Raw genomic sequence first — 21,219 nt, 5'->3', positions numbered from 1 at the left:
ACCACCCCATTATTGCCCGTTCCACCATAACTATCATTGCCCATTTCCACCACCTCCATCATTGCTTTCTCCCCCAATACCCTCAAAATTGCCCATTCCACTGCTTCCATCATTTCCTCCTCCCCATCACCACATTATTGCCCTTTCAACCACCTCCATCACTGCCTTCTCCCCCACCACCCCCATCATTGCCTACTCCGTAATCACCCCATCATTCCTCTCTCTCTCACACACACACCCCTCTCACCTCTCCGCATGATCTCCCACAGCGTCACCTTCGCTGGAAGCTTTCTCTTTCTGGCACAGCCGTCAGCTGCGGTGCTGAATGATGACAACATCCAGCCGCGCTACTGACTGCTGTGAGATAAGGAAGAATATCCAAGTAGCAGGATGGATCACTGCAGCTCCGCTGCCATTTTCTTCTGTAGGAAGTGGAACTGCAGTAATCTCTACCTGTCCTTCCATGAGGGCAATCTGGCCAGGGGCCCCCTGCAGCCTCGGGGCCGGATGAACAGACCTGATTGCCCTCATTAATAGCTGCCCTGCAGGGGCCCCCTGGAGCCTCTGAGCCTCGTTGTAGCTGCAGCGGCTGAACATGCGGTGTGTCTGTCCGCCCATGACTTCCACAATTGGATGTGATCCTGTGCTGACATAATCTTATGCATGTGCCTCTGCTGTGTAATGTGTAATGGCTGTGTCTGACCATGCAGGGATATGATCTGATCATCAGCGCTATGTGTTCTGTATTGATGGGGTGAGTCATGTATTACAATCAATTCTAAACAGCTGTTCTTAATGATCAATTAGTTTTTTGCACGTTTATTGAACTATATTGAATATGACAATACTATCTTGCACTGTATCACTTTATGTAATCATGTACTGACTAGTGATGGGCGAGTAGCATTGTTGCTCTGGTCTTCCCGAACATGCTCGGGTGATCTCCGAGTATTTTGGTGTGCTCAGAGATTTCATTTTCGTAGTCTCAGCTGCATGATTTGCAACTTGTAGACAGGCTGAATACATGTGGGAATTCCCTAACAAACAGGCAACCTCCACATGTATTCAAGCTGTCTAGCAGTCGCAAATCATGCAGCTGGGGCGATAAAAATTAAATCTCCGAGCACTAACAAATACTCGGAGACCACACGAGCATTCTCAGGGAGACCCGAGCAACGAGTATACTCGCTCATCACTAGTCCTGACATATTCTTATGTGAATCATGATCATATTACTGTTACACTGTTATATATCTTGTATATTGCTGCTACATTTTTTGTCAATTTGGTTGCCTTACATACTCTGCACATGCACTTTTTTAACTGCTTGAGAAAGGTCCACACCTAGGACTGAAACATCACCATATGGGCCAATAAATAGCACCTTAAAACTACATTATGGTGTGCTGCTTCAACTCTTTTTGACTTAGATAGATAATAGATAGGTAATATATAGATAATAGATAGATAATTAGATAGATGATATATAGATTGATAGATAGATACTGTAGATAGTTGATAGATAGATAGATAATAGGTAGATAATAGATAGCTGATAGATAGATAATATATAGATAGATAATATATAGATAGATAATAGATAGATAGATAATAGATAGATAGAAAGATATTAGATAGATAATAGATAGATAAATTATAGATAGATGTAGATAGATAGATAAATTATAGATAGATGTAGATAGATAGATACGATAGACAGATATTAGATAGATAGATGAAAGATAGATAGATAGATAGATAGATAGATAGATAGATAGATAAAAGATAGGTAATAGATATATAATAGATAAAAGATAGATAGATAGATATTATTATTAGGTAAACACGCAAGGGCAGGATCCTCTTCCCTCTGTATCAGTCTGTCATTGTTAGTTTTGTTTACTGTAAGTGATATTTGCATTTTGATGTAACCCCTTCTCATGTACAGCACCATGGAATTAATGGTGCTATATACATAATAATAATAATAATAATAATGATGATGATGATGATGATGATGATGATGATGATGATGATGATGATAGATAGATAGATAGATAGATAGATAGATAGATAGATAGATAGATAGATAGATAAAACATAGATAGATAATAAATAGATAATAGATAGATGATAGATAGATAATAGATAGATAGATAATAGATATAGATAGATAATACATAGATAATAGATAATAGATATAGATAGATAATAGATTGATAGATAGATAGATAGATAGATAGATAGATAGATAGATAGATAGATAGATAATAGATAGATAGATAGATAATACATAGATAATAGATAATAGATATAGATAGATAATAGATATAGATAGATAGATAATAGATAGATAGATGATAGATAGATAATAGATATAGATAGATAATAGATATAGATTGATAATATATATATATATAGAGATAGATAGATAGATAGATAACAGATAGATAATACATAGATAATAGATAATAGAGATAGATGGATAGATAGATAGATAGATAGATAGATAGATAGATAGATAGATAGATAGATAGATAGATAGATAATGCAAAGTACAATAAAATATTGTAAACTCTGAAAATCTGATGTAGGTGAATTTCCATTCGAGGATTCGATGTTTCCGCCCTGTTGAATGACCGTTTTTCTCAGTACAAGTAAACAACTTAATGGCCCCTTGGTCTCGTCTGTGTCTGGGTTACAATGTTACTGAGCACCAGATGAGCTTCTATTACTGATCTTTCTTCTCAAATGCATTCAATTAGGGAATGGCATATATTTTTTCCTAAGTGCTTCATTCCAATTGAAGCAATCAATATTTTATTGTGAAGGCACCCAGGATATTTTGAAGAATTTGCTTGAGGACGTGCAAGGTTTTTTAAAGGACAATGCTTCATTGAAGTTCACCTCACAGTCAATTAACCTTAGAAATTGTATTCTTTGGAGAAATATTTGTGTGACCTTTCTTGAGTCTCTTATTTTCTGGGCATTTAGCCAATGGTTACATTCTTTTTTTTTTTCTCTATATAACGCGGCAGGGTTCCTTATTATTATATTTTTTCCTTCTAATCCTCTTGTGGAGGTTAGGTCTTTTGAAAAGAAGTGACAGGATTTCATCCGTTTTAACATGAGCTCAAAATAGCTGGAAATTGATTTAAAATTTGCTTTTGTTAAATTGGGATCTGAGGGCTCCTGTTCTGTTACTCTGTTTATTTGACCTTTTTCGTTGCAATTTTAGTATGTATCTATTATACATTTCTTGCATTTGGGCTTTTTATTGACTATAAATCTATTTTTTGCCTTTGTGTTTGTGAAATGTAAATGTTTCAAGGAGTTGTACGAATGACAGACTGAACACACTTCAACTGATGGTCCTCCATCACCCTGTGTCTCCAACCCATGTGATGCCGGTGGTCTTGTGGCTCCTCCCCTTTGTTTTCTTCACGTCTTAGCCACAGAGGGGTCATGTCTGTTTCACCGTCTCCCATGTGTTCTGCTATCCCACACTATGTTGTCCCACCAACTGTTTAGTTCCTGCTTTAAGCTCTCCTCCTTAAAATGAAAGGTGCCGCTGAATGGAATGTCAATCAGTGTCAAGTGGGCGGAACATCTGCGCTAACATGCCATAAACCAGGGCAGTGTGATGGAGGCAGTGTATCATGCGACTTATTGACCTGGCGTGAGCAGAGTGATATACAGACTGCCGAGTGTTGCGCTGAATCAAGACATGTCTGTATATAGAAGCAACTTGGAAAGTTTCTTGGATGGCCTCTATGACCACCAAAAAGGTAAAAGGGGAAATGGTACAACCCCTTGTAACAAAGCAGGAGGTATGGTCTCGGATGGCAGATATGTGTTACAGAGATGGTTTGCCTTGGTAGTGAAAAGTCTGTACCAGTACCACTAGATTATTGAGAGAGATTTAATTTGACTGGATGTTGGCTACAGGATTTAGGAGTGGCTAAAAGAGCATGTGTTACGTGTGCGCCGCTAGGTTCAGATAGGGGGCGGACAGGTCTCATGAATTCTTTGGAACTCTGGGGGAACCATTACTCAGGGCGACCATGTACTGCAGCTTCCCCAGGCACAAGATGGATCCACTTGCTCACACAGACACAATTGATAGAGTCCTCATAAACACATGAACAGTGTAGTTTAATATCACAGCACGTCCAGTGCAATTCAAGTCTCTTAAGCACAGGCTTCATAAACAGGGCAGCTGCTTCTTATAGGCACATTGACTAACAGTCTCTTTTAATAGCACAGTTCAGCACAGATCAAGACTCTTAACAAAGGCACAGTAGTACACAGCATTCCTTCTAGCGCAGTGAGTTTGCTGAGAGAGATGATCCCTGTGACACAATTCCTTCCAGTCCTTATCTTCCTGCTCAGGATAGACTTGTTCAACTAGCAGTGCAGGGGTTATGAAAAACACCAAAAAAGGAAAAATTCAAGAAAACTCACCAAAAACAGGCAGAGATGTTTACCTGTCTAAATGGGCCTCAATACAAATGCACAAGCAGGGTGCAGCGGACCCAAATAAAATAGCAAATGCACAGGTGCAATACCTAATGAAACAGCCAGCCTTCAATAAGGGTTTGGCCGTGTGGTACACCAATGCACTAAGATAAAATACTCTGTATGTGGCGTGTTCACACAATGAATGCAGAGCATCTGGCTCCAGCCTATTAATAACGCCCTATGGCGGGCTGCCCAGTGCTAAAATGCATCCCGTGTGAACAGAGGCCACAGTGTACCCACTTGGGCCCAACTGCACTGGCATGGCTGTCATTGGTCTGCCCAGCACGTGACTCGGCCTGTATAAAGGCTGGGTCCCAAATGCGGCTACCATTATTCTCTCAGTAGTGTAGGGACACAGCTGGAGTGAGGGATAGATTGTGACTGCGCAGTCTGCAAAAAAAATGCTGTGCGTACTCTTCAACCAACAGCTGTGGTAGTACTGTTCTACTACTGTGTTAAAAGCCTCGACCTGTGGAAGTACTGACCTTTAAGCCGCTGTGTGTACTCTGTGTTTTTTGCCATCAGGCACAATCTAGCGAATTTTGAAAAAAACGGATCTGGAAAAAGTTGACGCCGGATCCCTTTTTTTGCTCATAGACTTGCATTAGCAACGGACTGTGACGGATGGCCTCATGTTTCATCCTTTTTTCACCGGATCCATCGAACATTGGATTTCCGGCGGCTGGAGAAAACGGACATAGTAACATTTTTTGTGTCCGTCGAAAAAGCAGACAGCGACGCCATCTGCCGTTTGCTAGAATGGAACCCTATAGTGCCGGATCCATCAAATGATCAACATTAGCCGGATCAGCTCGTCGGATCTGGAGAAAAAACGGATCCGTTGCATCAGTTTTTCCCAATTTGTGACGGATTCGTTGTTTTCAAAATTCGCCGGATTGAGCCTGACGGCAAAAAACGGATGTGTGAAAGCAGCCTTATAGGCCCAAGAAATAATTGTTCTGACCTGGTATGTTTTTTAGTAGTCTGGGAAATAAATAATTAACATCAGCCAACTTGTTGCCATTTATAAGCCAAATAAATAATTTTTCAGTATTAGTGTTGTATTGTTGCAAATAAATAACTGGAATAGCCATCTTATAGGCCAAAGAGATATTTTTTGAGGACCGTTGTGTGTTTTTTAGTAGTCTGGGAAATAAACAATTGACATCAGCATTCTCATTGCCATATATATGACATTGTATAACATTTTGGAGCAAGTCTGTGAGCCTTGAGCTAAGGATTTTTACCTTGTTTCTTTGGTATACTTTGCACCTCTCTTCTGTTTAACTTTAGTAAGTAGACTATATATTTGTTAAGAGTAATTGTAGTAAGTAGACTGTATATTTGTTAAGAGTAATTGCTTTATTCTTGGTATATCATTATTTACTTTACTCACTGCCACATATTTCCTTTGTTCAGCACACTACTTCTCTTGTAGTTAATTTACACTCTGCTCTACCCTCAGATTCTTCAGGAGGAACGTGAAGCAACTCAACGGCCGTTTAGGGAGTTTATGTCCGGCTTGTCAACTAATAGTTCTTTTGTTAGGGCTATCTCTGTACCTGCAGGCAACAATAGGGACTGTGGTATCAGGATATCTAGTCTGTATAGAAACTGGCAGGCTCAATTGGGTTATTTTGGTGTCTAACCTATTAATCCCAAGTGAGTTGCTACACAGGCATAACCTAAATACTGCCTCCTGCTACTACAAACCCTATCAGATAATGGTGCTGGATGTTGCAGCATGCTGAGTAAGGTTTTCCACATATCTGTCATGCTTAGCCTCCCTTCCGCAGTGGTGCCGGTGTCCCAGCTGTGTTCGTGACTTCCTCCTCCTCTGCCTAGTGCCCCCACTGTCACCCCGCTGTCAGGTGAGGACGCCTTCAGTAGTGCGCCTACCAGTATGCACTTATATTCTCACATTTTCTGATCACGCTCTAGTGACAGAAGTAAGGATGAAGTGGTGTTGTTTCGAAGAGCGACTCACCAATGTGTGCTGCAACGCAAACTATGGTATTGCCTGCAGCTGCTGACACAGTCTCTCCAGCATGTGCAAGGTGTAGTTCTACCTTCTGGGTACGTGATGAATGAGGCGGTGAGCAGAAAAGTAGTAATGAAGCTCCATCACAGACAGTAGAGCAGCATCAGGGTGATAACGCTGAAAGTGCATAGACGACCTGCAGTTTCAGAAGCAGCTTTGACATATCTAAGTAATTTTTAAGGAAGCTTTATGCCACCAAATTCAGCACATGCTCCAGGTAAGGGATGTGCATAAAACAGGCTAAGCCTACATCTGCTATTAGATTTTGCCCGGTATTGCACACCACCGGACAGGCTTGAGGTTTAGCAGCACCAAAGAAAAGGCTAGGGGCTGTCCACGGCGCACAGTAGCAGTCAACTTAATGACTAGAGGCCGGCCTCGACACTTTTGCACCCTGCTTCCTTGTTTGCTGTGCAGCTGTGGAAGCATGTAAGCCACCTCTTCCGAACTGCCCAATTCATCAGATGGCCTAGATTCCATGTGGGGTTTAGAACCTCATCATCTCCCATCGCTTCATCACACCTCTCCAGTCTGTCCTTTACTCTGCTGCCCTACTAATCCCATTCTGTCCTCGGTATTCCTCTGCTTATCCCCTCTACAAACCATTTGTTTCCCAATTCCACAACAAAATTGTTAGGAATACCTGCCATGGACACAATTGTCATCTTCTACTGTCCAGACTGTTCTGCTGGTCGGACCGTGCTGGGACGAAGCTAGCTAGCACTTGGGTGGTGCAACTACACATGGTGATGCCTTGTGTGTGAAAGTGGTGAACGATGTGGGAACATAGTATGTTGTGCTTCCCACTGGTTTTGCAGTCTGGGAGACACAGGACGCCGTATCTCCCAGTTGCCAGGCAATGCAGGACACTGTCTTGCCTGGTGTAAAGGTACCTTCACACATAACGATATTGTTAACGATATGGTTGCTTTTTGTGACGTAGCAACGATATCGTTAATGAAATCGTTATGTGTGACAGCGACCAACGATCAGGCCCCTGCTGGGAGATCGTTGGTCGCTGAATAAAGTCCAGAACTTTATTTCGTCGCTGGACTCCTGCTGACATCGCTGGATCGGCGTGTGTGACACCGATCCAGCGATGTCTTCACTGGTGACCAGGGTAAACATCGGGTAACTAAGCGCAGGGCCGCGCTTAGTAACCCGATGTTTACCCTGGTTACCATCCTAAAAGTTAAAAAAAACAAACAGTACATACTTACCTACAGCCGTCTGTCCTCCAGCGCTGTGCTCTGCACTCCTCCTGTACTGGCTGTGAGCGTCGGTCAGCCGGAAAGCAGAGCGGTGACGTCACTGCTCTGCTTTCCGGCCGCTGTGCTCACAGCCAGTACAGGAGGAGTGCAGAGAAGCAGAGCGCCGGGGACAGACGGCTGTAGGTAAGTATGTAGTGTTTGTTTTTTTTACTTTTAGGATGGTAACCAGGGTAAACATCGGGTTACTAAGCGCGGCCCTGCGCTTAGTTACCCGATGTTTACCCTGGTTACCGGCATCGTTGGTCGCTGGAGAGCGGTCTGTGTGACAGCTCTCCAGCGACCAAACAGCGACGCTGCAGCGATCCGGATCGTTGTCGGTATCGCTGCAGCGTCGCTTAATGTGAAGGGGCCTTTAGCTAATGGTAGGAATTTGTGCACCCTGCTGTTCATGTGAGCAGGAAGTGGCTCCATGGACATGACTGGGAGAAATGCATCATCTGATTATTACCCTTTGATTAGGGCTGGATTTATAAGGCCTACTTCTAATCCAGTTCAGTGCTGTTTATTCAGTTGCCTTTCGTAGGTGTGTTCTTCCTGGTGGACTGGTTGAGCTCTGGTTGCTTCCCAGTAGTTGCTAATGGTCCTTATTGGTTCTTCCTTATTAGCTAGTGTGGGGTTTCCTTTTGGTAAGAAGGGTAGCTGTGTCTGTCAGTACAGTGTACAGAGCATGAAGCAGATACGAAGAGACAGGCCAGTACACCAGGAAATGTGGAAGGGGCCGTAGGAGGTCAACAACCCAGCAACAGCACTGCTACCTCCTCCTTTGTGCAAGGAGGAACAGAAGGAGCAGTGCCAGAGCCCTGCAAAATGCCCTCTAGAACAGAGGTCCCCAACTCCAGTCCTCAAGGCCCACCAACATGTCATGTTTTCAGGATTTCCTTAGTCTTGCCCAGGTAATAATTGCATCACCTGTGCAATGCAAAGGAAATCCTGAAAACATGACCTGTTGGTGGGCCTTGAGGACTGGAGTTGGGGACCTCTGCTCTAGAAGGCCGCTAACATCTATGTGTCTGCTCAAACTGTCAGAAACAGACTTCATTAGGGTGATATGAGGGCCTGATGTCCACAAGTGGGTCTTGTGCTTAAAGCACAACACTGTGCAGGGCGATTTACATTTGCCAGAGAACACCAAGATTGGCAGATTCGACATTGGCACCCTTTTCTCTCCTTCATGGCGGAGTCTGGAGGCACTGTGGAGAATTTTCTGCTGCCTGCAACAATGGTGTAGGGAAGCATTTCTTTGGAAGGCCACACAGCCCTCCATGTGATAGCCAGAGGTACACTGACTGCCATTAGGTATCGGGATGAGATACTCAGACCCCTTGTGAGACCATATGCTGGTGCGGTTGGCCCTTGGTTCCTTCAGATGCATGACAATGCTAGGCCTCATGTGGCTGCATGTGTCAGCAATTCCTGCATGATAAAGGTATTGATGCTATGGACTGGCCTGCCCGTTTCCCAGACCTGAATCCAATCAAACACATCTGGGACTTCATGTCTTGTTCCATCCAACCACTCCACGTTGCACCACAGACTATGCAGGAGTTAACTGATGCTTTAATCCAGGTGTGGGAGGAGATCCCTCAGGAGCAGGGCCGGACTGGCCATCAGGCAGTTCTGGCAAATGTCAGAAGAGCCGGTGCCAGTAGTGGGCCTCTGCACACCGACTCGGCCCCCCCACCAGCGCGGCCGCATTCAACTATACCGGCGTCTATGACGCCGGTACAGTTGAATGCAATGATGGAGGAGAGCGCGTCTGCTGACGCTCCCTCTCCCATCATTCCCCGCTCTGCCTCTGACACTGCGGGTGCGCGTGCACTCACTGTGTCCCAGGCAGTGCATCGGCAGCTGCCGAGACAGGAGCAGGGAGCAACGTGGGCACGAGGAGAGCTGAGGAGTGTGTGTTTTTTTTTTACTGGACTGTGGGGCCATTCTGAGGGGAAGGGGAGGAGAGATGCGGGCTGTGCTGTATACTACTATGTGGCCTGAGCTGTATACTACTATGTGGGCTGTGCTATATGCTACTATGTGGGCTGTGCTATATACTACTATGTGGGCTGTGCTGTATACTACTATGTGGGCTGTGCTATATACTACTATGTGGGCTGTGCTATATACTAAAGTGTGGGTTGTGCTATATACTACTATGTAGGCTGTGCTGTATACTACTATGTGGGCTGTGCTGTATACTACTATGTGGGCTGTGCTATATACCGTATATACTCGAGTAAAAGCTGACACGAGTATAAGCCAACCCCCCTAATTTTGCAACAAAAAACTGGGAAAACTTATTGACTTGATTATAAGCCTAGGGTGGAAAATGCAGCAGCTACGGGTAAATGTCAAAAATAAAAATAAAAACCAATAAAAGTAAAATTAATTGAGACATCAGTAGTTTAAGTGTTTTTGAATATCCATATTGAATCAAGAGCCCCATATAATGCTCCATGCAGTTCTTTATGGCCCCATAAGATGCTCCATATACAAATATGCCGCATATAATGCTCCATGCAGTTCTTTATGGCCCCATAGGTGCCCCATATAATGCTCCATGCAGTTCTTTATGGCCCCATAGATGCCCCATATAATGCTCCATACAGTTCTTTATGGCCCCATAGATGCCCCATATAATGCTCCATGCAGTTCATTATGGCCTCATAGATGAACAGTCACTGCAGAGGACGCAGAAGAAAGAGTATCAGTGGAACGAGGGAAGGTAAATATGAAATACTGCTCCTGACAAGGTCCCTGCATATCCCACGGTCTCCGGGTGCTGCAGCTTCTTCCTGTAGTGAGCGGTCACATGGTACCTCTCATTACAGTAATGAATATGCGGCTCCACCCCTATGGGAGTGGAGTCCATATTCATTACTTTAATGAGCGTTACCAGTGACTGCTGAACAGGGGAAGAAGCTGCTGCATCCGGAGACCGTGGTACATGCAGGGTCCACGTCAGTAGCGCCGGGAGCAGGTTAGTCTTTGACAGTCATCGCTCCCCCTCACCTGCCGACCGGGACTTGAGTATAAGCTGAGAGGGGCACTTTCAGCCTATTTATTGGGCTGAAAATCTCGGCTTATAGTTAAGTATATACCGTACTACTATGTGGGCTGTGCTGTATACTACTATGTGGGCTGTGTTATATACTACTGTGTGGGCTGTGCTGCATACTACTGTGTGGGCTGTGCTGTATACTACTGTGTGGGCAGTACTGTATACTACTGTGTGGGCAGTGCTGTATACTACTGTGTTGGCAGTGCTGTATACTACTGTGTGGGCTGTGCTATATACTACTATGTGGGCTGTGCTATTTACTACTATGTGGGCTGTGCTATATACTGCTACGTGGGCTGTGCTGTATACTACTATGTGGGCTGTGCTATATACTACTGTGTGGGCTGTGCTGTATACTACTGTGTGGGCTGTGCTGTATACTACTGTGTGGGCTGTGCTGTATACTACTGTGTGGGCAGTGCTGTATACTACTGTGTGGGCAGTGCTGTATACTACTGTGTGGGCTGTGCTATACAGTAACATAGTAACATAGTAACATAGTTAGTAAGGCCGAAAAAAAACATTTGTCCATCCAGTTCAGCCTATATTCCATCATAATAAATCCCCAGATCTACGTCCTTCTACAGAACCTAATAATTGTGTGATACAATATTGTTCTGCTCCAGGAAGACATCCAGACCTTTCTTGAACCCCTCGACTGAGTTCGCCATCACCACCTCCTCAGGCAAGCAATTCCAGATTCTCACAGCCCTAACAGTAAAGAATCCTCTTCTATGTTGGTGGAAAAACCTTCTATCCTCCTGACGCAAAGAATGCCCCCTTGTGCCCGTCACCTTCCTTGGTATAAACCTCAGCGAGATATTTGTATTGTCCCCTCATATACTTATACATGGTTATTAGATCGCCCCTCAGTCGTCTTTTTTCTAGACTAAATAATCCAAATTTCGCTAATCTATCTGGGTATTGTAGTTCTCCCATCCCCTTTATTAATTTTGTTGCCCTCCTTTGAACTCTCTCTAGTTCCATTATATCCTTCCTGAGCACCGATGCCCAAAACTGGACACAGTACTCCATGTGCGGTCTAACTAGGGATTTGTACAGAGGCAGTATAATGCTCTCATCATGTGTATCCAGACCTCTTTTAATGCACCCCATGTTCCTGTTTGCCTTGGCATATACTACTATGTGGGTTGTGCTGTATACTACTATGTGGGCTGTGCTGTATACTGCTATGTGGGCTGTGCTATATACTACTATGTGGGCTGTGCTGTATACTACTACGTGGGCTGTGCTTGAAGACACAAAAACGCACAGAGAGGTTAAAAATACTCTGTTGTAAAAAAGTCACAGTAAATAAGCAAGTGCTAGTCAAAAAATGAAAAAAAATACAGGGTATTTAGTTAATACGTTTTTTTGCAAAACAATGTAAGTTAAGCTGCTCCACCAATCGCCAAGGTATACCCATAATAGAGCAGTCCTATCTAATGTATATAATCCCTATCTGATGTATTTAAAAACCTGATCATCTGTATAGTACCTGTATAAGCAGGGTTCAAAGAGAAAAAATATACATGTGGACATGCAGGATGGAACAGCTACAATGCAAATGACCCACAGAGGAGTGATGGACTCCCCAGTCTTGTAGAAACAAGAGAACAATTATAGAACCAAAAACACATGGGCTACTTGCATAGTGAACATGTCTGTAGAAACCTGTTCACACCACCAAAGAACTTGAAGACACAAAAACGCACAGAGAGGTCAAAAATACCACGTTGGCTGTGCTGTATATTACTACATGGGCTGTGTTGTATACTACTATGTGGACTGTGTTGTATACTACTACATGGGCTGTGCTGTATACTGCTATGTGGGCTGTGCTGTATACTGTTATGAGGGCTGTACTGTATACTGCTATGTGTGCTGTTCTGTATACTACTACATGGGCTGTGCTGTATACTGCTATGTGGGCTGTGCTGTATACTGTTCTGTGGGCTGTACTGTATACTGCTATGTGTGCTGTTCTGTATTCTGCTACGTGGGCTGTGCTGTATACTACTATGTGGGCTGTGCTGTATACTACTGTGTGGGCTGTGCTATATGCTACTTTGTGGGCTGTGCTGTATACTACTATGTGGGCTGTGCTATATACTACTGTGTGGGCTCTGCTATATACTACTATGTGGGCTGTGCTATATACTACTATGTGGGCTGTACTGTATACTGCTATGTGAGCTGTGCTATACAGTATACTGCTACGTGGGCTGTGCTGTATACTACTGTGTGGGCTGTGCTGTATACTACTGTGTGGGCTGTGCTGTATACTACTACGTGGGCTGTGTTATCTGCTATGTGGGTTGTGCTATATGCTATGCGGGTTGTGCTATATACTATGCGGGTTGTGCTATATACTATGCGGATTGCGCTATATACTATGTGGCTTGTGCTATATACTATGCATGCTTTGCTATATACTATGTGGGTTGTGCTATATACTATGCAGGCTTTGCTATATAGTATGGGGGTATATTATATTCTATGGGGGAGGCTGTGTTATATACTATGGGGGGTATATTATATTCTATGGGGGAGGCTGTGCTATATACTATGGGGGGCTGCAATATATTCTATGGGGGCTACATTATATATTATGGGGAGGTGGGCTGTATCATATTCTATGGGGGGGGGTGTATTAGATTTTATGAGGGATGATTGCATCATACTCTTTTATGGGGCTGCATTATATTCTGTGGGGAGGTGGGCTGTATTATATTCTATTTGGGGCTACATTATATTCTATGGGGGGCTGCGTTATATTTATATTCTTTGAGGGGTGATTGCATCATACTCTATGAGGGGGCTGCATTAAACTATGAGGGGGGCTGCATTATATTCTATGAGGTGGCTGCATTATACTCTGAGTTGGCTGCATTATACTCTTCGGTGACTGCATTATATTCTGTAGGGTGGTGGCTGCATTATACTATATGTGGGCTGCATTATACTGTATTGAAGACTATGGGGAATATGTTATACTATGGGGTGCATTATACTATGGGAAGTGAATTGTACTACATGGATGACTATGGCGGTGCATTATACTATATGGAGCACTATGAGGAGTGTATTATGCTATGTGGAGGACTGAGCAGTGTATTTTAATATATGGAGGACCATAGGGAGTATATTATACTATATGGAGGACTGTGTGCATGTTGTAATATATGGAGGACTATGGGGTGTATTTTACTAAACAAGTAAAATGCTGAATATTCATATTGTTTTTGCTGGAACAAAAATCATTGTTCTCAACAGCACATCGCCGGTGTAAACTGTAGATGTGCTGCTGATAACATGATACTGTATGGTGATCGGTTAGTGGTCTGTTAGTGATTGTTCTGTCCCATCATTATTCCTCAGCTGATGGAAAGAGGCCGGGAAACAAGCGTTGAACAACTTCAGTATTGTCGATCAAACTCATTTATCGGCCGGAACTCAGCGCTTGTAAATACAACCGAAATGCTTTTGTGTGATGTGTAATATGTTAGCATTTGGGGCCCCATTTTAATCTTTTCCTAGGGCCCCACTTTGCTAAAAACCGGCCCTGCCTACAAGTGTACAAAAATATTATACAGTCACCATGTGACAAGTGGGCCTGTGTAATTTCAAATGCCAGGGCTGAATTTTAGTCCCAGTCTGGCCCTGCACAGGAGAACATATGCCGCCTCATCAGGAGCATGTCCAGGCATTGTAGGGAGATCATACTGGCACATGGAGGCCGCACACACTACTGAGCATCATTTCCTTGTCTTGAGCATTTCCACTGAAGTTGGATCAGCCTGCAATTTGATTTTCTACTTTGATTTTGAATATCATTCCAAATACAGACCTCCAAGGGATATCAATTTTGATTTACAGTACATTGCTCATTTTTATGCTTTATTGTTCTCAACACATTCCACTACTATGTTATGAATAAATATTTCCAACTGGAATATTTCATTCAGTAGTGTCCCGGATGTGGTATCTTAGTGTTCCCTTTATATTTTTGAGCACTGTATGTGTGTGTGTGTGTGTGTATATATATATATACATATATATATATATACATATACATATGTATATATATATATATATATATATATATATATATATATATATATATATATACACATACACCCGTAGTGGCATGTGCAAAGATAAAAACAGAGGCAAGTAAATCCATGCTGAATTAGAGACCATCTGAGGCGGAAGGTCTTCTCAGGGTCTGTACCATTAGACTTGATCTAGTCTTTCTTGTTTGCTTTATTTGTCTCATTATTTCTTTCTTTCTTTTTCTCATTATCTTTATCTCATTCTTTTTCTCTTTTCTCAAATTGTATGCTTCTCTTTTCCTCATTCTTTCATTCATTATTTTCCTTTCTTTCTTTCTTTCATTCTCACTCATACATTTTCTTTATCATTCATTCAATTTCTTTCTGTCTTCCTTTCTTTTTTCTCTTTCTTTGTCTCTATCGTTCTTTTTTCTTTTTCTTTCTTTCTCTTTCATTCTTTCTTTCCTCTTTTTCTCTCTTATTTTTTCTGTCTCTTTCTTTCTCTTTCTTTCTCTCTCTCTTTCTTAATCAAATATTTCATAGTGTCCAAATAAAAACAACAAAAAGCTCTTAAATGCGTTATCCAGGAATTTGACACTGGTAACTTATCTTAGGATAAGTACTCAATAGTAGATCAATGGGGATCTGGCAGCCAACAACCCCACCAATCAGCAGATACCATTACCATGTCCCTTGGTGGACAGAAGAATAATGTATGCAGAACCAAAGCACCACAGCTCCATACCCTGCATAGTGGCCATTCTAAGGTACTGCCATTCAGCTCCTATTGAAATCAATGTGCTGCGATCTGCAGGACCAGGGAACATCTACTACACAGAGTCCAGAGCTGTGGTGTTTCTGCTCCATACAATATTATCTTTTGGGACCTGGAAACAGCTTATTGGTCATGGTTTTGAGTGTTGGATCTCGCTGATCAGATAAAGGTGACCTATCTTAAGGATAGGCTGCCAATATTAAAGTCCTGGCAACCCCTTTAAATAAGTTCAATGCTGGTATCATCATTAAACATTACACTGCAAATGATGGGACCCCCAGGGCATTTGCCCCTTTAGCCCACGCTACGATGCAGCATTAACAGCTCTGCATATGTTCCACTACTTTTGCATTCTCTAGAGAAATGTATGGAATCCATTTAACCTTTCGTAATGTACAGTAATGAAAAAACAAAGAGCTGTATTACAATTAATTGATGTATCAGCCCCCGGTGATCAGCGAGTTTGGTGAAATGTGCACATAATGCCGCTCTCAGAGGCAGGGTGGTCTTCTGGAATTTAGCTATAAAAACAAACGAGTAAACAAGTCTGGGCTCATTAAATGCTTGTATTCCGAAGCAACATCTGTGTAAATGCTCCACTTTAATCAATTTCTCTCTGGGTTTTATCACTGCTGCTCAGCGTGGTATCTGTTCTACTTCTGCTCTATAATGAGGGAAATGACTGATGCATAAACTGCTCTCTTCCTAACTTTTGATCCTGCAACCATGACCCATAATCATTATGTATCAGTGTCTTATACATAAACGAAGAGCAAACGGAATTAAAGACATATGCACCATACCGGAGTCACATACACATTGAATCTTCAGGACAACCTCCAGCTCCATGTCTTATCGAGAGGAAAACTAATGATAAGAAGGAAAATGTATCAATACCGGACTTTATTTTGCTAGGTCCCATCATGCATCATATCTAACTGCCACCGTTTGAAAATATATTTCCCATTATGGGTGGAGTTTTGGTGTCACATGACTGTGAGAAGAAGTAGAAGGCAATTAAAATCCCTTGATTTTGGGTTAAAAAAATGTTTTAAATTTGCAGCCAATACAGTAACTTCTGGTATGTAAAAACCATACTTTAAAGGCAAATCCAGAGAACATAGTATTCCCAAGACACCAGAGGTGAGGTTTCTTTCCTTTATTATCCTAACTGCATCATCAATTGGGGAAGATAGATGATAAGTTGCTGATAAGTTGCTGATCACTGAGGGTCTAAAGGCCCCTTCACATTAAGCGAAGCTGCAGCGATACCGACAACGATGTCGATCGCTGCAGCGTCGCTGTTTGGTCGCTGGAGAACTGTCACACAGACCGCTCTCCAGCGACCAACGATCCCGAAGTCCCCGGGTAACCAGGGTAAACATCGGGTAACTAAGCGCAGGGCTGCGCTTAGTAACCCGATGTTTACCCTGGTTACCAGCGTAAAAGTAAAAAAAAACAAACAGTACATACTTACCTACCGCTGTCTGTCCTCGGCGCTCTGCTTCTCTGGTCTGGCTGTGAGCACAGCGGCCGGAAAGCAGAGCGGTGACGTCACCGCTCTGCTTTCCGGCTGACCGACGCTCACAGCCAATACAGGAGGAGTGCAGAGAAGCACAGCGCCGGGGACAGACAGCGGTAGGTAAGTATGTACTGTTTGTTTTTTTTTACTTTTACGCTGGTAACCAGGGTAAACATCGGGTTACTAAGCGCGGCCCTGTGCTTAGTTACCCGATGTTTACCCTGGTTACCAGTGAAGACATCGCTGGATCAGCGTCACACACGCCGATCCAGCGATGTCCACGGGAGATCCAGCGGCGAAATAAAGTTCTGGACTTTGTTCAGCGACCAACGATCTCCCAGCAGGGGCCTGATCGTTGGTCGCTGTCACACATAACGATTTCCTTAACGATATCGTTGCTACGTCACAAAAAGCAACGATATCGTTAACGATATCGTTATGTGTGAAGGTACCTTAACTGTTAAGACTCCAACTGCTTCTTTCGACGAGGCTCTGAAATGCCCCATTAGAATGGAATGGAAACATATTATTCATTGTCTATAAGGCTGCCATATACAGCTCAGCACTGTACTTGATGGCCACTGTTTCATGTTTTGGGGTCTTAGGGGCCTGCAGTCAAACTCCCAGTGATCAGCAATCAGTCTATTTGGATTGTTGATATCATCCCTAGGGCATGTGCACACAATGGGCCCTGATTCATCAAGACAGGAGTTGTCCACACCGGTCTTGTTGATGAGGCGTCATGGAGTCAGACACTTCTGATTAATGAGGAGGTGCATGCCTCTTCATTAGTGTTGAGCGATACCGTCCGATACTTGAAACTATCGGTATCGGATAGTATCGGCCGATACCCGAAAAGTATCGGATATCGCCGATACCGATATCCGATACCAATACAAGTCAATGGGACACCAAGTATCGGAAGGTATCCTGATGGATCCCAGGGTCTGAAGGAGAGGACACTCTCCTTCAGGCCCTGGGATCCATATTAATGTGTAAAATAAAGAATTAAAATAAAAAATATTGTTATATTCACCTCTCCGGCGGCCCCTTGAACATCACCGCGAGGAACCGGCGTCCGGCAGGCTTCTTTGTTCAAAATGAGCGCCTTTAGGACCTGCGGAATGACGTCGCGGCTTCTGATTGGTCGCGTGCCGCCCATGTGATCGCGGAGAGCCGGAGAGGTGAATATAACAACATTTTTTATTTTAATTCTTTATTTTACACCTCCGATACCGATACCCGATATCACAAAAATATCGGATCTCGGTATCGGAATTCCGATACCGCAAGTATCGGCCGATACCCGATACTTGCGGTATCGGAATGCTCAACACTACTCTTCATGTAAAAGGGTTGTCTGACAAATGGTGTGCACCTCCATGTGCCACGCCAGAAATCTCATTCCTGATAGGTGTAGGATGGAGATTTCTGGTGTATGAAATGCCACTGATCGTCATGAATTAGACGAGCTGTGGCGTCCCACCTCCGCAGTGCCACTGTTCCGCCTGACTAGATGAGCGTGAAAAAGCCAAAAGCCCCAAAATGTAAGTGTAGCTTTGAGTTGAGTCTAAATTTTGCTTCTTTTCAAAGCTTTTACACCAGAAAGCTTGTATGAATCGGGCCTAATATCTTTTTCAGGCAGATTCTACTTGGAACCCACTTGAAAATGCCTTAGAAAATGCCAAAAAGAATGAGCGTAATGCACAGCAATGTGGTCCATCTTTTGTAACTTCTTTTAACAGCTTAGAAAATTGTGAAGCACCTAAAAGCAGTAACCAGTTCATTCTTCTGGCAGCTTTTGTTTGTAAACCACCGCTATGTTATGTATGAAATTAAAAAAAAATTGCCGGCTGCAAATTTTCCGTAAGAAATGTATTAAAAAAAAGCCAGTCAAGATGCTCCAGGGCAAACACCACCGGTGTCATCCTGAAGAGCCTTAAAAAATAACGTGTGCACATATCATTACGATGACTACCAGGTTAAGGGTCCAGCTTCGTAGACCTCAGTAGTCAGCTGGAAACTATGACATTCCTTGTCTTTCCTCTTCAACTTTTAAAATAATTGCCATTCATGAAAAAAAAACTTTTTTTCTGCCAAAACCACCAGCTCTAGTTCTCTATTTTAATACAGAATTTGTATAGTCTTTTTCTGGTTTTGCTGTGCAAGACATGACCCCACTTTGGCTAGTAGACAGTTTCTTTTCAGGAGATTCCCACCAATTGCATCCATGCACCATAATAAAGGGTTGTCTATACCAGTGGTCCCCAACTCCAGGCCTCGAGGGCCGCCAACAGTGCAGGTTTTCAGGATTTCTTTAGTATTGCATGGGTGGTAATGTGATCATCTGCACAGGTGATGATTCTAACCCCTGTGCAATACTAAGGAAATCCTGAAAACCTGCACTGTTGGCGGCCCTCGAGGCCTGGAGTTGGGGACCCATGGTCTATACCATACAGCCCCTCTAAATTTGCCAACTATAATTTTTTTAAGCTTCAGTTAAACATCTATTTTTTAATTATATTCTTTCTTTAAATATTTGGTCAATATAATCCGTAGCTGCTGTTTTACTGAGCACAACATCTGGAGATAATGGCTGTCGGGCAAACCAGTGACCCACATGTTTTGCAGTACTTCTGTTAATAAGGGGTCTTTGTGCCTTGTTCACCACTACATGTAAATGTATAGTATGTCCCAGTACATCCACATTTCAGGGTTTTGTTTTGTTTTCTTGCAACCTCAATTTAGAGAGAAGGCTGGGAAAGAGCATTATGGGCTGTAAATCAAGTATTTAAAATGGTTGTTCAACATTTTTTTGAAACTCCAAAACATAGTCATATGATTCATAATAAGCTCATAATAAGCTCAATTATAGACCAAAGTCCAGAAATGATCTTCTGCTCATATAGCTGCAAAGGATATTCGTGGCAATGTATTTTAAACATCACCATAGAAAAAAAAGTAAAATCTGTACATGACAGAGGGAGAAAGCAGGGATATGTATAGCAGTGGTATTGCTAACATCAAAAATTAAACTTCTTACTCAGGGCCCGAGATCTTTGGCCACCGCCTCACTGAACTGTGTCAGAGTCAACATGTCACAAACACATTTCAAGTCCGTGACAAAGCAGGGATCCACAAGCTACCTGTCCTAATACTCTCATTCGCCTAGTCCACAAGCTTGCAGCTTACAAGATGTCCCCATATCCACGTGGGGGCCACTTCTACAGGCACACTGTAGAAGTAAGAAGAGGCTATGGAGGGTGCAGTGATGAGAATCAGAATTAGCTGTGTATAATCTTTAGTGTTTTTGACACTATCTGGCCATGGGGACATTATACTACATAGGGGGAATGTAGGGGGAACTTTTCCCAGGCTCAAGTTCATATGAGGACATCCAGCAGAGGGCGCATCACCACAACTCAAGGTAACTACAGGACATTCCACTGCATTCCATTCATTCACAGTGTTTTACAGAGTGGAGCACAGCTGCATTAGCAGAGCTCCTGGGTGTAAAATGACTTAACCTCTTCAGATGGATTTACATCGTGGGATGTGACTGAACGACGGAAGGTATGGGATATTGTTGATTTTTTATTTTTCCTTTTTTACATAACGAGGGTCTTCAGATGGATTAAGAGCATAATAAAATATTAAAACACCCTGTGTGTTTTATTAACCAATTCGTACTATTGGATTAATAATGGATAGGTGTCATAATTGACGCCTTTCCATTATTAATCTGGCTTAATGTCACCTTACAATAGCAAGGTGACATTAACCCTTCATTACCCCATATCCCACAGCTATACGGGAGTGGGAAGAGAGTGGCCAAGTGCCAGAATAGGCGCATCTTCCAGAAGTGCATTTTCTGGGGTGGCTGGGGGCAGATGTTTTTAGCCAGGGGGGGGCAATAGCCATGGTCCCTCTCTAGGCTATTAATATCTTCCCTCAGTCACTGGCTATACCACTCTGGCGGAAA

Source organism: Ranitomeya imitator, chromosome 1, assembly GCF_032444005.1.
Source record: "Ranitomeya imitator isolate aRanImi1 chromosome 1, aRanImi1.pri, whole genome shotgun sequence".
NCBI classification, from domain to species: Eukaryota; Metazoa; Chordata; class Amphibia; order Anura; family Dendrobatidae; genus Ranitomeya; species Ranitomeya imitator.
The sequence above is the reverse complement of the archived record's forward strand: the minus strand, read 5'-3'. Positions refer to the sequence as shown.